Source organism: Gopherus evgoodei, chromosome 11 (genome assembly GCF_007399415.2).
Source record: "Gopherus evgoodei ecotype Sinaloan lineage chromosome 11, rGopEvg1_v1.p, whole genome shotgun sequence".
In the NCBI taxonomy this organism is placed as follows: Eukaryota; Metazoa; Chordata; order Testudines; family Testudinidae; genus Gopherus; species Gopherus evgoodei.
In genome coordinates, this window is record NC_044332.1 from 30511671 (window position 1) to 30531008 (window position 19338).

Sequence of the window (19338 nt, forward strand, 5' to 3'; positions counted from 1 at the left end):
TATTCAAGTTTGATGGCCCATTAAGGAACAGTCACTCTAATCATGGGCCAAAGAAGAAGCCCTGTCTCACCTTGTGAGCCTTCCTGTGGATGCCCCACCCAAAATATGGGTAATGGCTGCCCCTGTGAGTCAGCAAGCCATATAAGGGCATGTGACTTGCTCATGTGACCCTGGACTCCATTTTGTTTTCCACAAACTGTGCTGTGAGCTCTGTTTTGGGTCAGTACAATTCCAAGCACATGGTGGAGTATATAAAAGAACCTTGAAACATCTCCATGTTGCCTCTTTCCTGCTTGGATTCTCTGGACTGTGGATTATCAACAGAGGAAGCATATTTGAACTATGGACTGAGGACCATTGGAGTCCATTCCAATCTTTTGGAAGTTACCAGAGACTTTACAAGCCAGCAGTCTATAACATCACTGCTGCAATCCTGGTATAAGAACATTGCCATTATTGTATGTACATGATCTATTAACCATTTTAACTCTCTTCTTCTTTTCTCTTTTATTTAAACCTTTAGATTTTTAGTTAGTAAAGCAGCTTGATTATTGAATAAAATGTGAGTTATACAGTGACCTGGCTATGTGGCTAATCTCTTGAGATCAGAAGATCCCTTTATTTGATTAAATTGGTTTTCAGTAACCACTCACCATAAAGTCTAGTGTCTGGGTGGTGAAATAAGTGCTAGAATATGTAAGAAGACTGCATTTTTAACTTCTTGTTAACAAGTATGGTGACACAGAAGTTTAGTTTTGTTACTGGCTTGATATATCTTATGATTGAATAACTACCAGTGTGGGGTGAGTCTGCCATATTTCTCAGAAGTTTGTCCTGAATCTGGCATCGTCAGCTGCAACACACTAAGGCGCAGTGACACAAGATAACAACCCTGGCTTTGTTGGCTATGCACCAAACATTGGCAGCAAAGGCTCTCTGAGAATGTAAAATCTGGTATATGGTTAGATGATTTTCTGAGTGATTTAGGCTCTTGAGATGGTATTTGTTACTACCTTTTGTTAAAAATGTAAGACCACATCTTAGCTTCTTAATATACTAAAGTGGAAATTGACATTGATGTATGGTATCAGACATTAAAATAGATAGTAGTATTGTAAAATGTAGTAAGGTGCGGAGTATATTCTTGCCAACATTCAAACTCATTTTTGAAATTCTAACATGTTTAACTTTTAAAAGAAGGAGCTAAAGATAATTCTACAATAAATATTTCACAGCCCCAAATCCTGCCATTCTTGTGCTGAAAAGTAACTATCAACTCTTTGCAAGAGTGAAATCTAATATTGACCTAAAGATGAAACATTCGGTTTGGTTTTTAAAAATATGCAATTAACACAGACTGCAAAAGTCAGAGCTATTGCACAGCATAACAACTATCTCTTCTGTAGGGATCCACAGAGAAATATTCAGTACAGTACTTTTCCTTGATTGCCTGAGAGATTTTTGAGGGTGTTTAATAAATTAAAGAACAGAACTTTCTTGACTATGGTGCTCAAGAACAGCATCTTAAAAGGACACATCTATAAAACATAGCTTTGTTTGAAAATAACATTGGGTTCCTACTGACAAGTATATTGTACTTTTACAGTAACATTTTTTGTACTGTCCTATTGATTATAACTCTTTGCAAAGAAATCTAAAAAAGATTTCAGGACAGGATTTCTTGCTTAGTGGCTTTATACATCCCAGGGTGTTTTTCTGAGGATCAGAATTGTATACCCTCGAGTTCAATTAGATAAATGTTCTATCCTTAACATTTAAGTCTGAACACTGTGCGAAAACAAATATTAGTTACTGTGTGTATAGGCGTAGGGCCTTACAGATAAAACCTTAAATATTTGAGGCTAAAATCTGACACAGAAAATTGTAAGGGTGAAGTCAGATAAACCAGTTAATCCAAAATCTGTTTTGTTCTTCAAGGACCCAGTCCAGTAATGCACTTAAGCATATGCTTAGTTTTAAGCATATTGACAGTCTCATTTATTTTTCAGCTTGCTGCACCCAAGTCTCATTTATCCTTTTGAATCCTTCTACCACTCTCATCTTCATGCCTTCTCCCATTCTATCCACTAAGCCTATCTTGTTTGTAATATAATCACTCCCTCTTCATTCAAATCCCTTTCTCGAGACACAATCCTTCCATTAAGATTTCGGTAATAGTTAGTTGAACGGGGACATTTTATTTTTAAAAATGATGCAGTTTTTCCTTTTTAGTCTGGAATTTATCAGGGTCTATATGTATTTGAGTTTAAGCCCTGTGTGGCTAAGATTGTGCATCCTCTCTATGCTGTATGTCTCTGAGGCTATTAGTACAATTAATCTGTAATTATAAAGCTCTGTAGCCCATGCCTTAATGTTACTTGAATATAGGTTTCATAAACTGACTTTAGAATAAGTTAAGTTTTACAAGTCAACTTTTGTCCATATGTTTTGTAGGGAGAAAAATGACCCATATGTTGTAAGATTGTAGTCATAATACATATCTGTTCAATAAGTTTCAGTTAAAGTGCCCCAAGTGGCACAGAGATGTGATCCATATCTATCTTTTTAAACAAAGGACATCTTCTGAGTGTTGCAAACACTGGAAAATGGGATATTCCACAGGACCAGAGCTGCAGAGGCAAAGACACAGGAAATTCCCTAGGTTCCATTTTCCTATTACCTTCCATTTTAGAGGATATATTTAGCTAAGCAGGATATTTGTATTATAATAACTATACTACATCAGGCAGAACTAGCCACAGTTCCTGCAATGGAAGTAAAATACAAATGCCACTAAAGCATATAAGATGACAGAAGTTGGAAAAGGACAGGGAAATGTTTAAATAAAGTGAAATGATGAGTATGTACAGATGAAATGTGGATTTAGCCCAAAGAAGCATTTTCCAAATGTTTTAGCAGTGTAGTTATTAAACAGTAAGAACTCAAAGACAGGAGCACAATACTAGCCAGACATACACTGATTCGTGTTGTGCTTGTCAGAACTAATCAAATTAGTATGAACAGCCTGCTTGGATCTGATTACGTTCTGAATCATGCATTTGCCCTGTTCAAATAATGTGGTGTTTTCTAGGCCCAACAGAAGCTAAATTAAGGACTGTTTGAGGGGAATAAAACCCACAAGAGAACTATGAACCAAGGCGCTATTTTTAATTGGATGTGTCTGAAACAGAATAACAGTGACAGACTGTCACTGAATAATTACAGCTTAGGATATCAGAGTGTAAGAATAGAGTTCATGAAAACAAATCATGCTTGTTTGCCTCAGAGGTGATTTGTCAAAATGTATTGTACCTCCAGGGATCTCTAAGGGAATCAGGTGAGACCACACTGCCTAAATTAACTTTAATGTAGCCAGAGTTCACACACAGCATTGCCTGCCTCCCCTAGAACTATAAACAGGCTACTCTACTGCTGCAAAATATACTTTTGTTTCAATTTTTCCATTTCCCACAGCATCTCTTTCAAACCCAGCTCAGCTAATGAGGGACAATATATCTGTGCATTTAAAACAAAAAACAAAAACAAACAAAGGCTAATTATGATGTATGTGTATTGGTTAATTTGTTTGTTTTCTTGATTTGGTATTTTTGTTTTATTTTTTTCTGTTTGTTTTTCTTTTAGAAACCCCATATCTTGTTTTCTGTGGTTTTGCTGAGGCAGTCTTTGGAAGACTGAAAAACCAGCAGATTTATTTCTCGACAAGAAACAAGAGACTCGAAGCACCTGAGCAAGTAAGAAGGAAAAGATTTTTATTCAGAACTTTAAAATTTTATAGGCCTGTGTCCCTGTTCTGGCTGATAGGCAGCTCATACTGCAAAAGAATGTGCACTTCCTGGAATTCTGACCACCAGGAAAAATAGTGCATGTGTGGCTGTAACTTCTGCAGCTGTGATTGTCAGTGGAAAAAAGTATGTCATGTCTTGCTGACCTCCCTCTTCAGCCCTTGTATGAGAAGAATCCACACAGTGGTACATAGAACATAGTTATGCATTTATAAATATGTCTCCATATGTACTATAGCAAAAGAACTAATTGTATGAGAATTTCTCTTGTCTGTAAAGCAGTATGTATAGCATATACATGGAGGTAGGGCTCTACTTTCTGAGGGCCCAATCCTGAAAACACGTAAGGAAGTGAGTAGCTTAGAATAGTTAATTGGAATCACGTGAGTAGGTATTTGCCAATCTGGCCCAAGCCTTAATATACCCTCTGACTCCAATGTTCATTTGTGGCCTTTACTTATTATTACAATATCCTACAATGAAAGTGAAGTTCAATAGGGTGGCAGGATTCACGTTAGCTGACCTTGAAACCCTTCAAGGAGACAGGAGGATAATTACTGCTAATGCAGTGTGGGAGTTATGGTTCATCAGACTTCACGCTTAACATATGGGAGGTGATGGTAGCCCTTTGGGAAGAGAAGGCTATGGGTCTGGGACACAGTCAAAGGAAACCAAACTTAGGGGCACCCAAACCTAGGGAGAAGGTTTAGGCTGGGGAAGGTACCTAGATAGAAGGGTCAGGCTAGAGCTTGTATGATGTCATTTTTCAATTAACCTTTTGTTAATAACATTAAAATCAAGGAGTTGGTGACTTTTGACTATTTATGATGAATGAGTAGTTTGTGAGAGCTGGGTGAGGATTCCATCCAGTTACTGGGTTATACTTATCACAACTGAAGAAAAGAGACATTTTTTTCCTATGAGACTTAAGCACCTCAGATATTGCTGCACTTATCATAAAACACCTGCAGAGTAGGGAAGTAGTATTGTCCCAATTTTATAGATAAAGAATTGAGGCACAGAGGTCAAGTGACTTGTCCAATCTCACAAAGAAAGTTTGGGGTAGAAGTGGGAACTAAACTCTGTTCTTCTGATTCCTATTCAAGTGTTATAACCACAGGACCAGGCTTTCTTGTCTAATGCTGAACAAGGTCCTTTTCTGTCATGATTCTCTCTCCATAGTGGTTTTCTGGATTGTATGGCACACTTCTAAAGATTATAATATAAAGGTGTGCATTTCAGCATGAATGATGTTGATGTTTCTTAGAATGGCCCTGTGAATAAATATGGTGGAAACCACCACATGAAATGTAACTTAAATCTTATTGCTTACTGGAATGTATCCTTTCCCAAATTTCTTCATTGTGACTTTTCTACAGAGAATTTTTACAGCAGAGATGCTTAAATTAGAGTGAATTCCAACTGCCAGGAATTTGATCATAAACGGATGGTGTATGTTCACACTGATGCCATCTGTGATGAAATGTCATTTCAAAGGGATAAAAAAGCTCTTTCTTTTGAGGAAATCCCAAGAATCTCTGATAAATGAATATTTAAACAGAGCCCTTGCCCAAAGCAAGGCTATCAAATGTGAAATAAAAATTAGAAAGTCATTAGACATTGATTTGAATTAGCTCACAATGACCTGGTTTATGCTTTTGGCCCCTAGAAAAATTATTAGGACATAAAGATAGTCTTCTGGGAAGGACATTTGACTCTTAATGAGTGAGTCATCAAAACATGAGTAATAAAGGTCTTTGGTTATAAAACATAAAGCCCCTGGGAAATGATCACTGTGTCAAGATGGCCTGTACAGTACTCACTGACATGGAAAAGGGGCAAAGAGTCTGACGAAACTCTCTTATCTCAAGTAGGTAGTAGAGTTTATTACTTGGAAAGCTTGTATGGTTTGTGTAAGACCAACACTTTTGCTATAAACAGAAGAGGGTTATAAAAGAGTCCACAGTGTCCTTCATGTTCTATGTCATAGATAAATTTAAGGTTTTTTGCCACTGTACAAACTATCTGAAGGACCAGATCATAGCAGAAATACCCATCCGTATCACAGCAAGGAAACATGGTAATGTTCCACCCACCAAGTTTCTTCATTCTATGGTCACAAGGAGTAGATTTTTGCTCTCCCAGGAGAAGCAACCCATAGTCAAGCCTACAAACCAGATGGATTCTCAGATTTTCAAAGTATTCTGTGCTGAGATCTTGTGCCTCCACGGTGCAAGTTACAGACACCTCTTGCAAAGTAGTAATGAAGCAACCTGACCAGCCTCCTTGTTTGTGCACAGTAATGCTGCTTCCCCATTGATAGTCCATTTCTCTTCCAAAAATTGAGACATTTTTAACTACTAAAAATATACTAGTGAACAGGAGCAGTAGGGACTACAGCTGGGTAATAAAGGCTCTAGGCTCCTTGCAGCTATGCTCCTGAGCTTCAGTGAAATACTCTGCCAGGACCTACCCAACTAGTGCCTGCATTTGGGACCCACTGTATAGAGGAAGCTATGCAGAAAAGTTAATATAATCTGTGTTAATTTTCCTATGGCTGTTCCACTGCATGCCTGGCAGAGGACACTATGCATGTCCCCTCCGCCTATCCCCTCTCCTGCTGTGGATCCATGCAGCCTGTAGAAAGCCCTTCATGTTATCTAGGAGAACTGCTGACTCACAGGTGGCCACTTCCTCCCTCTTTTCAAGGAGAAGGGGAGATCTGTATGCACACACAGATACTTAAGATGAAATTTTGAAATGCAGTCAGCATTGGCCTAACTCTCCCATTGGTGTCAACAGAAGTTTCGCTATTGACTTTGGGATTGGTGTTTGGGCAGTACTGAGTCCTTTTGAAAATCCCACCTCCAGGGTGATCTCACCTCCTGCCTGATCTTATGTACCTTATCCTGAAAACTAGATCTGGTCCAAACCCTTTCCATGATTTTTTTTCCATTGAAAAATGACCTTTTTTCCTAGCCAGATAGTCATGAAAAACGATTCACCTTTTTCCTGACACTTTAATATTTTTAAAGTCATTGTCAGCATATTATTTTAGTCTGGGGGCAGAGCCTCAGCTGGGTGAATCATTCTCCATTCTCACCAGCTGAGGATCTGCCCTCAGGTTTTTGGTTAACAACAACAACAAAGGATTAGAAAATGTAATGAAAAATCAGAACCATTTGGAACACCATGAAATAAAATCAACTTTTAAAATTTTGGAATCATTTCTTTGTTTTTGACAACTCTGCTTCAAACTCGTATTCACATAAATAATTCTTGGGGTTTTCTTAAGGATGGGGGGAACCCTGAATCTAAGAGCAACATAATTCCAGAGGCAAAAGTTCTAATATGTGCTCCCATTTTCCTATAATGCCATCTTTTCTTTTTAAATTACAATTGGTATTTGAACATAGCTTTCACCTTTTGGTATAGACAAATGGTTTCAAGGAAAGAGGGTAAAACATGAAAGAGAAGTGATATGTTCTGTTAAGCCTGTTGTAATAGTTGAAGGATTGCTGTCATTACCAGTTGGGTTTATAACTTTTTATCTGAGAATATAATTATCTTGTTCTAGGCATTCTTTAAACATTTGCATGAAGCCAACTTTGATATGAGACAAGAATCAAAATTTTAGAATCTCATGGGCTGTCCCTTATGGAATAATCCTATGCAATTTAATAGAGAATATGGGATTTCTTTAAAAAAAAATCCATATGATTCTACAGCAAAGACATAATTCACTATTAAATTCTACTGGGTGGTTTAAAAGAAAAAAGATCTATACAAAAAGTAATTGTTTTCTATTAAATTCTGTAAGAAGTTTGATTAAGGGCTTGAAGAACAAGTATTATATCTGATCTTGTCTATAAAGGGATGTTTTCTAGAGTTGTAATTTAAAAGCCAGGTCTACAATACTAACTTACATTGGTATCACTACATTGCGCAGGGGTGTGTAAAAATGCATACTCTTAGTGGCATAGTTATACCAAACTGACCCCCGGTGTAAACAGCACAAACTGTCCCCTTCTTGCAGAAGTGGATTAACTACATTGACGGGAGAAATTCTCCCATCCATGTAGTAGCATCTTTGCTGAAGATTCACTGCAGCTTTTTAAGTGTAGACCTGCCCAAGCAGCCTGGTCCCCACCCCCATCTGCCCCTCCCACTTCCCGCCCCTCTCAGAACCCATGACCCATCCAACATCCCCCCCGCTCCTTGTCCCCTGACTGCCCCCTCCCAGGACCCCCCCGTCCCTAACCACCCCCACCAGGACCTCACTCTCGATCCAACCCCCCCCCGCTCCCTGTCGCCTGACTGCCCCAACCCCTATCCATACCCCTGTCCCTGGACAGGCACCCTGGGACTCCCATGCCTATTCAACCCCACCCTGTTCCATGTCCCCAGACTGTTCCCCTCCAAAACCTCTGTCCCCCATGACCCTCTGCCCCTTAACCAACCCCCTCCTGCTCTCCACCCCCTTACCATGCCACTCAGAGCATCAGGAGCTGCTGTCACACCATCAGGGGAGGAGGATATGGCTCTGTCACAGGGATGACACTGGCTGCTGGTTACTTCTGACAGCAGGTAGTGCTCCATCCCTACTCCCAACCCATCCACAGTGGTGATGGAAAAATATTATGCTGCCCTGGCAATGAGCAATCACCCCCCAAAGGTGGAAGAGGAGAAGCCATGTACCCCCAAGGCTGGGAGGATCACAGCCACCACTCCCTAGAGGAAACATAGGGTAGTGGTGGTTGATGACTCTGTTCTGAGGCGGTTGGAGGCACCATCTGTTGCCCTGACACACCATCCTGGGAGGTATGCTGTCTACCATGGGCCTGTAACCGAAACGTTTTGGAGGGATATCTCTATACTAATGCGAGGAGTATGGGGAATAAGCAGGAAGAACTTGAAATGCTAATAAATAAACACAATTATAACATAGCTGATATCACAGACTGTTGGTGGGATAATATGCATGACTGGAATATTGGTATAGAAGGGTACAGCTTGCTCAGGAAGGACAGGCAGGGGAAAAAGGGAGGTGTTGCCTTATATATTAAAAATCTATACACTTAGACTGAGGTTGAGATGGAAATAGGGGACAGACTTGTTGAAAGTCTCTGGGTAAGGATAAAAGGGGTAAAAACAAGGGTGATGTCATAGTAGGGGTCTACTACAGACTACCTAACCCAGAAGAAGAGGTGGATGATGCTTTTTTTTTAAACAACTAACAGAATCATCCAAAGCACAGGACTTGGTGGTGATGGAGGACTTCAACTACTCATACATCTGTTAGGAAAATAACACAGCAGGGTACAGATTATCCAACAAGTTCTTGGAATGTATTGGAGACATTTTTTTTTCAGACAGCTACTAGGGGAGAAATTGTTCTAGATTTGATTTCGACAAATAAGGAGGAACTGGTTCAGAATTTGAAAGTGGAAGGCAGCTTGGGTGAAAGTGATCATGAAATGGTAAAGTTTATGATTCTAAAGAGTGATAGGAGGGAGAACAGCAAAATAAAGACAATGGATTTGAAGAAGACAGACTTCAGCAAACTCAGGGAGTTGGTAGATAAGATCCCATGGGAAGAAAGTCTAAGGGGAAAAACAACTGAAGACAGTTGTCAGTTTTTCGAAGAGACATTATTAAGGGCACAAGGGCAAACTAGCCTACTGCATAGGAAAGATAGTAAATATAGCAAGAGAGAACCCTGGCTTAACCAGGAGGTCTTCAATGACCTAAAAATAGGAAAAAAAGAGTCCTACATAAAGTGGAAACTAGGTCAAATTACAAAGGATGAATATGAATAAATAACACAAGTATGTAGGAACAAAATTAGAAAGGCCAAAGCACAAAACAAAATCAAACTAGCTAGAGGTAACAAGAAAACAGTCTACCAACTACGTTAGAAGCAAGAGGAAGAGCAAGGACAGGGAAGGCCCATTACTCAGTGAGGGAGAAGAGGGAACAATAACACAAAATGTGCAAATGGCAGAGGTGCTTAATGACTTTTGGTTTTCATCAAGAAGGTTAGTGGTGATTGGACGTCTAACATTGTGAATGCCAGTGGAAATGAGGTAGGATCGGAGGCTAAAATAGGGAAAGAACAAGTTAAAAATTACTTAGACAAATTAGATGTCTTCAAGTCTCCAGGGCCTGATGAAATGCATCATAGAATCCTCCAGAAGCTGACTGAGGAGATATCTGAGCCATTAGCGATTATCTTTGGAAAGTCATGGAAGACCAGAAAGATTCCAGAAGACTAGAAAAGGGCAAATATAGTGCCAATCTATAAAAAGGGAAATAAGGACAACCCAGGGAATTACAAACAAGTCAGCTTAATTTCTGTACCCAGAAAGGTGATGTAGCAAATAATAGAGCAATTAATTTGCAAACATCTAGAAGATAATAGGATGATAAGTAACAGTGTGGATTTGTCAAGATCAGGGGTTCTCGAACTGGGGTTAGGACCCCTCGAGGGTTGTGAGGTTATTACATGGGGGGTCATGAGCTGTCAGCCTCCATCCCAAACCCTGCTTCACCTCCAGCATTTATAATGGTGTTAAATGTATTAAATGTTTTAAATGTGGGGGGAGGGAGTCGCACTCAGATGCTTGCTATGTGAAAGAGGTCACCAGTACAAAAGTTTGAAAACCACTGGTTAAGATCAAATCATGTCAAACCAACCTGAAAGCTTTCTTTGACAGGGTAACAAGCCTTGTGGATGGGGGGAAGCAATAGATGTGGTATATCTTGACTTTAGTAAAGTTTTGATACTGTCTCTCATGACCTTCTCATACACAAACTAGATACAACCTATATGGAGCTACTATAAGGTGGGTGCATAACTGGTTGGAAAACTAGGCCCAGAGAATAATTATCAGTGGTCCACAGTCATGCTGGAAGGGCATAACAAGTGGGGTCCCACAGGGATCCGTTCTGGGCCTGGTTCGGTTTAATATCTTCATCAATAATTCAGAAAATGGCATAGAGAATACACATAAAGTTAGCAAACAATACCAAGCTGGGAGGGGTTGCAAGTGCTTTGGATGATAGGATTAAAATTCAAAATGATCTAGATAAATTGGAGAAATGGTCTGAAGTAAATAGGATGAAATTCCATAAGGAAAAATGCAAAGTACTCCATTTAGAAAGGAACAATCAGTTGCACACATACACAATAGGAAATGACTGCCTAGGAAGGAGTACCGGGGAAAGGGATCTGGGGGTCATAGTGGATCACAAGCTAAATATGAGTCAACAGTATAACACTGTTGTAAAAAAAGTAAACATCATTCTGGGATGTATTAGCAGGAGTGTTATGAGCAAGACCTGAGAAGTAATTCTTCCACTCTACTCCGTGCTGATTAGGCCAATTGGAGAAATTCCAGAAAGAGCAACAAAAATTATTAAAGGTCTAGAAAACATGACCTATGAGAGAAGATTGAAAAAAAATGAGTTTGTTTAGTCTGGAGAAGGAAAGACTGAGAGGGGACATGATAACTGTTTTCAAGTACATAAAAGGTTGTTACAAGGAGGAGGGAGAAAAATTGTTCTTCTTAACCTCTGAGGATAGGAAAAGAAGCAATGGGCTTAAATTGTGGCAAGGGTGGTTTAGGTTGGACATTAGGAAAAACTTCCCAACTGTCAGGGTGGTTTAACATTGGAATAAATTGCCTATGGAGTTTGTGGAATCTCCATCATTGGAGATTTTTAAGAGCAGGTTAGACAAACACCTGTCAGAGATGGTCTAGATAATACGTAGTCCTGCCATGAATGCAGGGGATTGGACTAGAAGACCTTTTGAGGTCCCTTCCAGTTCTATGATTCTATGGGTAATACAATATTAAGGGATACATTTTAAGGCTGGTGCACTGGGATCAGAAATAAAGTTTCACTTGGCAATAGTCACAGTGGGTGTACACTAAAAGTCTGATACATATCTATAATTGCAAAGAAATTCAGAGTTATGACTGGCACACAATTCTCAATCAGGTCCTCTGAATGAATAATACAATTATAAACATATATATCATTGTTATTGTGGCATTGTATATGTTACGTGAAATCACCTACTCCTGTGTTGGTCATGCTTTTAATGTTGCTTTAAGTAATCTTTTTTTTTTTTAGTTGTACCATAACAAAGTCTGAAAAGACAGTGAAGCGATGAGGATCAGTGTGGTTGAGTGCCCATTTTTGTGGGTCTTGTGTAGATGGACAAAGTGCAAGTTGCAGAACACCACCTTTTGGCCCATTGGAGAGGGAAAATGGATTGATTATAAATAAGAGTGCAATAGTGAAAACTCTTACCCATGAGGGTAATGCAGATTTACACCATTATAGTAAAGGGGCTTGTTTGTGATCCTTCTGATCTCTGGGTTTAGGCTGTGTTTGGATAGGCAAAAAAATGTTTTGTAAATCAAGTTAGCCTGTTCTAGTGTTAACCCAGCTAACAGGTCTGAAGGTGTTTGCTATATGTGTTTTAGCCTAGTAGGGAGCAGTTCAAGAGTGCTAGGCCTGTGTTTTAACAGGATTTTTCAGTCATGCTACACTAGCTCAGCTGAGCTAATATGACTGAAATACACACCTTTTGTGCTGGTCAAGACAGGGCCTCACTGGTTTTTGAGGTATAGGAGATTAGTGAAAACGCAAGTTTTTGTTCTTTGTATTTAGTACATGATACAACAAATTCCAGTTTTGTGGAGCTAAAATTTTATGCAATCATATTTTTTTTATTGCAACCTTTCATTCTGACCTAAATCCGAGCCCCCTTGAGATGTATAGAGTTGAGCCCTCTTTTAAGATACAGTATATTTTGATGTTTCAATTCTTTTCTGCCTGCAAGGCTAAACAACATTGCATTGTTTTTTATGAATAAACATGGGGAGGTGGATGCGCCTGCAAGTTGCTTGCTGAAGTACCTTCCAAGTGTCTTCTGGCTCACAGTAGCAAGTCAACTGTATAATTGAGCTGAACAGGTGCAGAAAACTGCTGGGACATGAGAAAACAGGTAGAAGGCCTACAGATATTGTAGGCATTTTGCCTAAAGGACACAAATCTGAACTAATAAACAATTCTAAAAAGACTCTGATAAGTTAAAATTTGCAGTACTTTATTTTAAGAAAAAATTAAGCCTAGTTTACTTTTCACTGCTTATGCTGTTTCTTTAAGTTTGCATTTTTCTCATCCTTGGCATGACAATAGAGTAGCAAGTTTCACTTCTATTTCTTAGTCAATTTTTAGTTAATTTCAGTTTGTTTCACCCTTTTTTCCTTTGTTTTTAACAAATGGATGGAAACCTTTTTCATTAGGTCTTTAGGGTTTGTGAAATTTTATTTTTTACAATATCTAAATCTGAAACAAAATTTTAACTTCATGATGCCCCTTTAATTACAGTCATTTCTGAAAGAAATATTCACAACAATATTTCCATAAAAGAATTGGAACTTGGGGAAAGGCAGGCTGAAGCTTAGATTTCTGGGACTGTTTTAAAAATATGACATTTCATCAACATTCATTGTATGGGGTTTATGACTATTAAAGAAATTAGGACCCTCCTGAAGGCATTCATGTACATATTTTATTCCTCTATTACAGCCTCATTAAGCACACTAACAGCAACATTTAAAAATACATTAGTTCAATGATCAAAAATGACATTTAAGGACCCACAAACAAAAGAGAAAAAAATTACTCTACTTAACCAACCTTCTCAGCAAACGCCTGAAAAAATACTGTAGAGATGTTGTTAAATGAGATTTGTGGGTTTATTGAGCAGAGGCATGAATGACCAAATTCCAGAGAGCCTTCCACTGACAAGATCTTCTCCTGATCCCAACGTGTACTAGGGATTGTTAGCTTGAGCATCCCAGGTGATCTTAGCTTCTAGGAGGCAGGTGGTGTCTAATGTACACAGGACCAAATCATAAAAGACATTTTGATTAAACTATCTTTAGAAAGGTTTCTGAAGGAAGGAAGTGTATCCAGAATAACTAACAGCCTACTGGCTAAGGAACCCACCTCAGCTAGCTGAGGCCTAGGTTCAAGTGCCCATTCTGGCTAACTTGTGACTCCTACACCACTTTTCTGGTGTGGGTGGGCCTTTCTCACTGAATATGTAAGGAATTTTTCCAAGAGTCTCACTTTCATTCAGAACAAAATCGATTTTCATAATTGTCGTTTTTTTTTAAAGCAGGATTGTTGTTTTCTAGCCAGACCTTGTTCTTTATTAGCACGAAACACCTCTAAGATATCAATCCTGCAAGAGAATCTGTGCATGGTTGTGTCTGCGTGAATTAGCTTGCCGGATTGAAGCAGGCAGCTGTATTCTCTACTTGGTGACAGAGTGAATCCAATGTGTGAGTGACAGATTCATTGGTAACTATTGAGAGAATCTCATCCAGTAAGAAAGGTCATAAATTACTTGGCAAGCAAAGATTTCCAGAACATTATTGGTCATTGCTGATGATGAGACAATCAATAGGACTATTACATTGTGAATCATTGTTACAAAAAATGGGCATCCCTCTTTGACTACAAGTGCACATATAATCGTAGTTCACTAGCATCATCTTTGTCTTCTCTGGACTGAGTCTCCACCATCTAGCTCTGATCCAAGCACCAAGCTCAGACACTGGAAAAGCAGCCTATCTTAACATTTTTGGTTCTGACCAATGGTCCATCTAGTCCAGTATCTTGTCTTCTGACAATGGCTAATGTCAGATGCTTCAAAGGCAATGAAAAGAGCAGGGCAATCATCAAGTGATACATCTCCTATTGTCCAGTCCCAGCATCTGGCAGCTAGAGACTTAGGGGGACACCCAGACCATGGAGTTGCATTCTTAACCATGTTGGCTAATAGCCATTGATGGATCTATCCTCCATGAATATATCTAATTCTTTTCTGAACCCAGATAAAATTTTGGCCTTCACAACATCTCCTGGCAATGAGTTCCCCAGGTTGGCTGTGTGTTGTGTGAAGAACTTTCTTTTATTTGTATTAGATCCGCCCTCTGGTTCTTGTGGTATGTAAAGGGCTAAATAACACTTTCACCTTCTCCACACCATTTATGATTTTATAGACCTTGATCATATCCCTACTTAATCAACTATTTTCCAAGCTGAACAGTCCTAGTCTTCTTAATTGCTCTTCATATGGAAGCATTTCCATGCCCTTAATCATTTTTGATGCCCTTTTCTGTACCTTTTCCATTTCTAATATATCTTTTATAACTTTGACACAGAAGATACATACAAGGTGGCTAAATGACATTTTTGAAGGCAATTATTGGTCAAAAGAAATTCTCATTTTAATAGGCATTTCACAAATGAACACTAATACATCAGGTATTTTCTTACACGCACTCTATTGTACAACTTAATAAAAACTGTGATTGCAAATGTATTTAAAAATTCATTAAATGGTGCTCAGGGTACTGGCTGAGTTACACAGAGATTTTACTTGGCCACCACAGATAAAGTGATACATTTTAGAAGATTTAAAATGAAACCCACTTCAGCTGTTTTATCATTGATTAAACAAATGATGATGCAATAATTTATGCTAGGTGGTCACAGCCAAAAGTCATCTAGCAGTGTTCAGTCAACTAAGTGTGCAGTTCAGCACTTTGTTGTACTGCTGAGTCAAAACTGTGAGTAAGAGGCACACAAGTGCTCTCATTTGTGTATGTGTGGAATTTATTTTTCTTGCATTGCTATTTTCTATGGAGAAATAACTAACATACACTTTGAGTTTCTGATTTTATTTCTTTTTTTGTTGCAAATAGGCTTATTTTTATAACCCAATATTGTGGAAGTGTCTAATGAATGCAATTCTACGTGTGTGCAATTTTAGCTACATGCCAGTACTGCTTTTAATTAAAGGTGTGTTGCAATTTCCATTTGAAAAAACTTTTTTTGAGTTTCATTGGGAAAAAATTTACCCTGGACTCAAATATAACAGATTTTTGATGAGTCTAAAAAAATACTAAATAAGGTTCATTGTTAGTGACTAGAGAAGAAGGATGTTCTTGTGGAAACTTCAGGACTGAGAGTCAGGAGATCTAGTTCTATTCTAAACTCTCTCATAAACTATTTGTGTGAGCTTGGCTTTTTTCTGGTCCCAGTTCATCAAAAGACTTAAGCTCATGCTTAAAATTAGACATGCTCTTAAACCGCACTAAAATCAATGGGATTTAAGCACATGGTTAAGTTTAACATGTGCTGGAGTGATTTGTTGAATCAGGACAGTTTACTGACTTGGGGCCTTAGTTGATAAAATCAGCAGTGAAAAATTTTCATTGGGAAAAATACACAGGACCAGATCCTAAGGTGGTGCATAACTCTGCTTAAATCAGAGAAGCTTTGACAGTTAACACTAGCTGAGGATCTGGCCCATCCTCTGAGTTCTGTGCAGTTTATAGAAGTAAGACAAAACTGTAACATTTTGAATCCAGCAGCCTTGAAATTTTCTCTCTACATTTTTTCTCTAAAATATTGTGACCAGTCACTGGAAAGACAGACTAATGTGAGTTATGCTTCAGTTTTCTGGGATTATTTTTTTCCTTCTCAGCTTGAGCTATACCTAACACAATCAAAACATGAACTCTTGCTAAACATTTTTGGCTTGTGCCACATATAACTCCAGGAGTCTTTTAAATAACTTAACAATCAAGCTTTAAAAGGGCCATTTCTGATAATCTATTAAACATACACAATTGAGAGGACTTTCTGAAAACACTTATATAGAAACTTTATAGAAATAAACCCTTTCTTCTTCAGAAATCTTTCCTGAATGTCTTCCTTTTTCCTTTTGCAATCTTGAAAGCCAGTTTTTAAAATCTTATTACGTGTATACAATATTTTATAATAAAGAACAATTTTATAGCTGTCTTGTGAGTTTATTTGCACATATAATAGATAAACGTAGAAATTGATAGGTTTTATGGGCCTAATCCTCATCATTTTAAAACCAACAACAAAATCCCTGCTGACTTCAGTGTTGCAAAATCAGTACTTAGATGCAAAGGGATAGAAAAAAAATTACTATTCAATATACTTTCTTGAGATTTTCCCCTTTCTTAATATGTTTTTGAACATTTTTGGTAAGGTAGAACTCCTCCAGTTTTGACTTGGCATGCAGCGACAGCAAATGAGCATATAAAATTACTGCAACATGTGCTGTGCCATATCTTGACACAAATGATTGAAATAAATTAAGACACCAGGCCAGATCTCCAGTGAGTATAAATTGGCCTATCTCCGGTGAAGTCAATAAAGCTACAACAATATGCAGAAGCTGAGGATGTGGCTCATGGTTTTTACATGTTAACATTGAACTCAGTTGCTCAGATCCTGGCAAACTCCCATTAACTTCAATGGGACCAGGACTTCACTCTGGAAAGCTAAACTGTTAGTGCTTTCATACTTCACACGTGAAGAGAAAACTTTCTAAATGGGTCTATACAATCAATGGGAGAATCTCAGAAATATCACACAGTCTGCTGAATCACTAGGGTAAATGAAACTGTATAGCAAATAAATATAGAACCAAGGATGTCAGGCCACCAAAGCTTTGACAGATGTTGATCTACATATTCTAATTATAAGGCAGCTTGAATTAGCTCACATGGAAAATCTGCATTTACCTCTGGTCTTACCCTATTAAGCTTATATCTGACTTTTAAAAAATATTGTTATAATTTGCCATTGTGATTCCTTCCCAAAATTTCATATTTGATAACAGCAGATTGTTTCATACTTACTGGATGTGGCAAGGTAAATTCAGGTGAAATATTGGTGCCCCTGCAAAGGCAAATAAAAAAGTGTTTTGCATGGGAGAAAGTGTTTTTCTTCATCTTGTTGCACAGAAAGTAAATTGGGATAATCTACTCTAAAAACCTCACTACTATATTAGTCACCAAATTGCCCGGCCTTGTCACTGCTAGATAAAATATTATCATACATATTGCAATTTTGCTTTCACAAGAAGCATGTGGCACTTGGGTTGTAAAATGCACTTTCTATAAGAATGAAACATAATAAAAATCTAACGCCCTAAAACAAGGCTGTAGTTTTGTTTGCTTGCTTTTGAGTTCAACAATTCCTCAAGTAGCCATATGTACAGTAGAAAATAAATCTCTGTGCTAAAGAGAAGAGGAAAGATTTTGCTACCAAGAAATCTGTGGTATCTGGCTATATTGGAGCTGTTAAATAATTTAATAATAAAAGAATTCTGAACCACTACTATTTCATGAAAAGAAGTGCTAACTTCAGCTCATTCTAGTTCATAGAGTCATTTTATTTTTAGTCACATCTGTTCAGATGGCTCCAAAGTATTTGGAAAATATTTGCAGTGGCTGGGATGATTTATTCAATTTTTTTTACCAGAAAGAGCATTATTCACTATTTTTTTATTTTTCTATTTAAAAATATTCAGTCATCCAATCAGGAAGCAGAAACAATACAATGTGATTAAGATTAGAAACAAATACATAAAGTGAACTATGATTTGATAACCTACTATCTGAAAAATTGTTCTCACAAACTATTCAGGCTGTTTATGAACAACAAATACAGCTGATCAGTTTGGGAATGATTAACTTTCCATCAAAGGAACTATCCTGGTAATAAATAGTTTGACTAGTTCTAGTCTGGACACTTTTCATATTGTCAGAAGATGAACAGGACTAATTTTCAAACTTGGGTGCCTAGAAGTAGCTTAAATCCATATTGATGCTCCTAAATATCTATTTTAATCACTTAACTCAAAAGTGAGGTTCTGAAATATCAATTTAAATACCTAACTCTAGGTCATTATATTTGAAAATTGGGCCCAAAAATATGCAGTAAGTAAACTACATAAATCAGAATTTGAATTGCATTGTGGTTAAATTTCTGATTTGGCTTCACACCTTCCAGTACTGCCTTTGCAATTAGATAAGGTTATCACAGCACTCATATTACCAAAACACTCCTGTACTTAGTCCTGTGAATAACTCTGAGGCAGTACCTTTTCATTACCTCAACCAAATTGACAAGTTTTTGAAGACCTGTTGCAGTAGTCTATCTTATTATAAGTTAGGGCTGTATTAAAATCCACTCCTGTTCTAGTCTTAAAAATGAATATGAAAAGCTGCCCCAAACAGATTTAATAGATCTAGAGTGCTCACTAGCTTACTTACAGATGAATTTTCAATATGTAGTTTAGGTGTGACCTTGTGATAGAACAATATAAAAACAAGAAAGATTTGTTCAAATATATGTCCCCTGTGCATTAGCGACCTGGCCTCTGCCTGTGAATTAACAACTGTGTGTCTTGTGTCAAATGTTTTTCTAACACCTGAGGAGCTGAGAGTGCCTCTATGTTACAAAGGTTAATTGAGGAACATGCATTAGTTTGTTTACTTGCATGGTAGCTCTAGGACAGACTAGAAAGGTGAGACTGGCTCCTCCTGTGTACAAGGAGGGTTTGAGGAGTCTTCCTACTTCATTGTGCCCCTCTTGTGGGGCTGGGCACAGGCACAGT

At 38.0% G+C, this 19338-nt stretch overlaps 1 long non-coding RNA gene across 1 annotated transcript in view; it reads left to right on the plus strand.

Annotated features, from left to right (window-relative positions):
* The window catches only part of LOC115659679, an 80861-nt gene that overhangs the window by 20546 nt on the left and 40977 nt on the right, over positions 1–19338 (plus strand). Inside the window, exon 3 of the long non-coding RNA XR_004002628.1 lies at positions 3643–3752. This is a non-coding gene — a long non-coding RNA (uncharacterized LOC115659679). The remainder of the gene's footprint in view (positions 1–3642; positions 3753–19338) is intronic.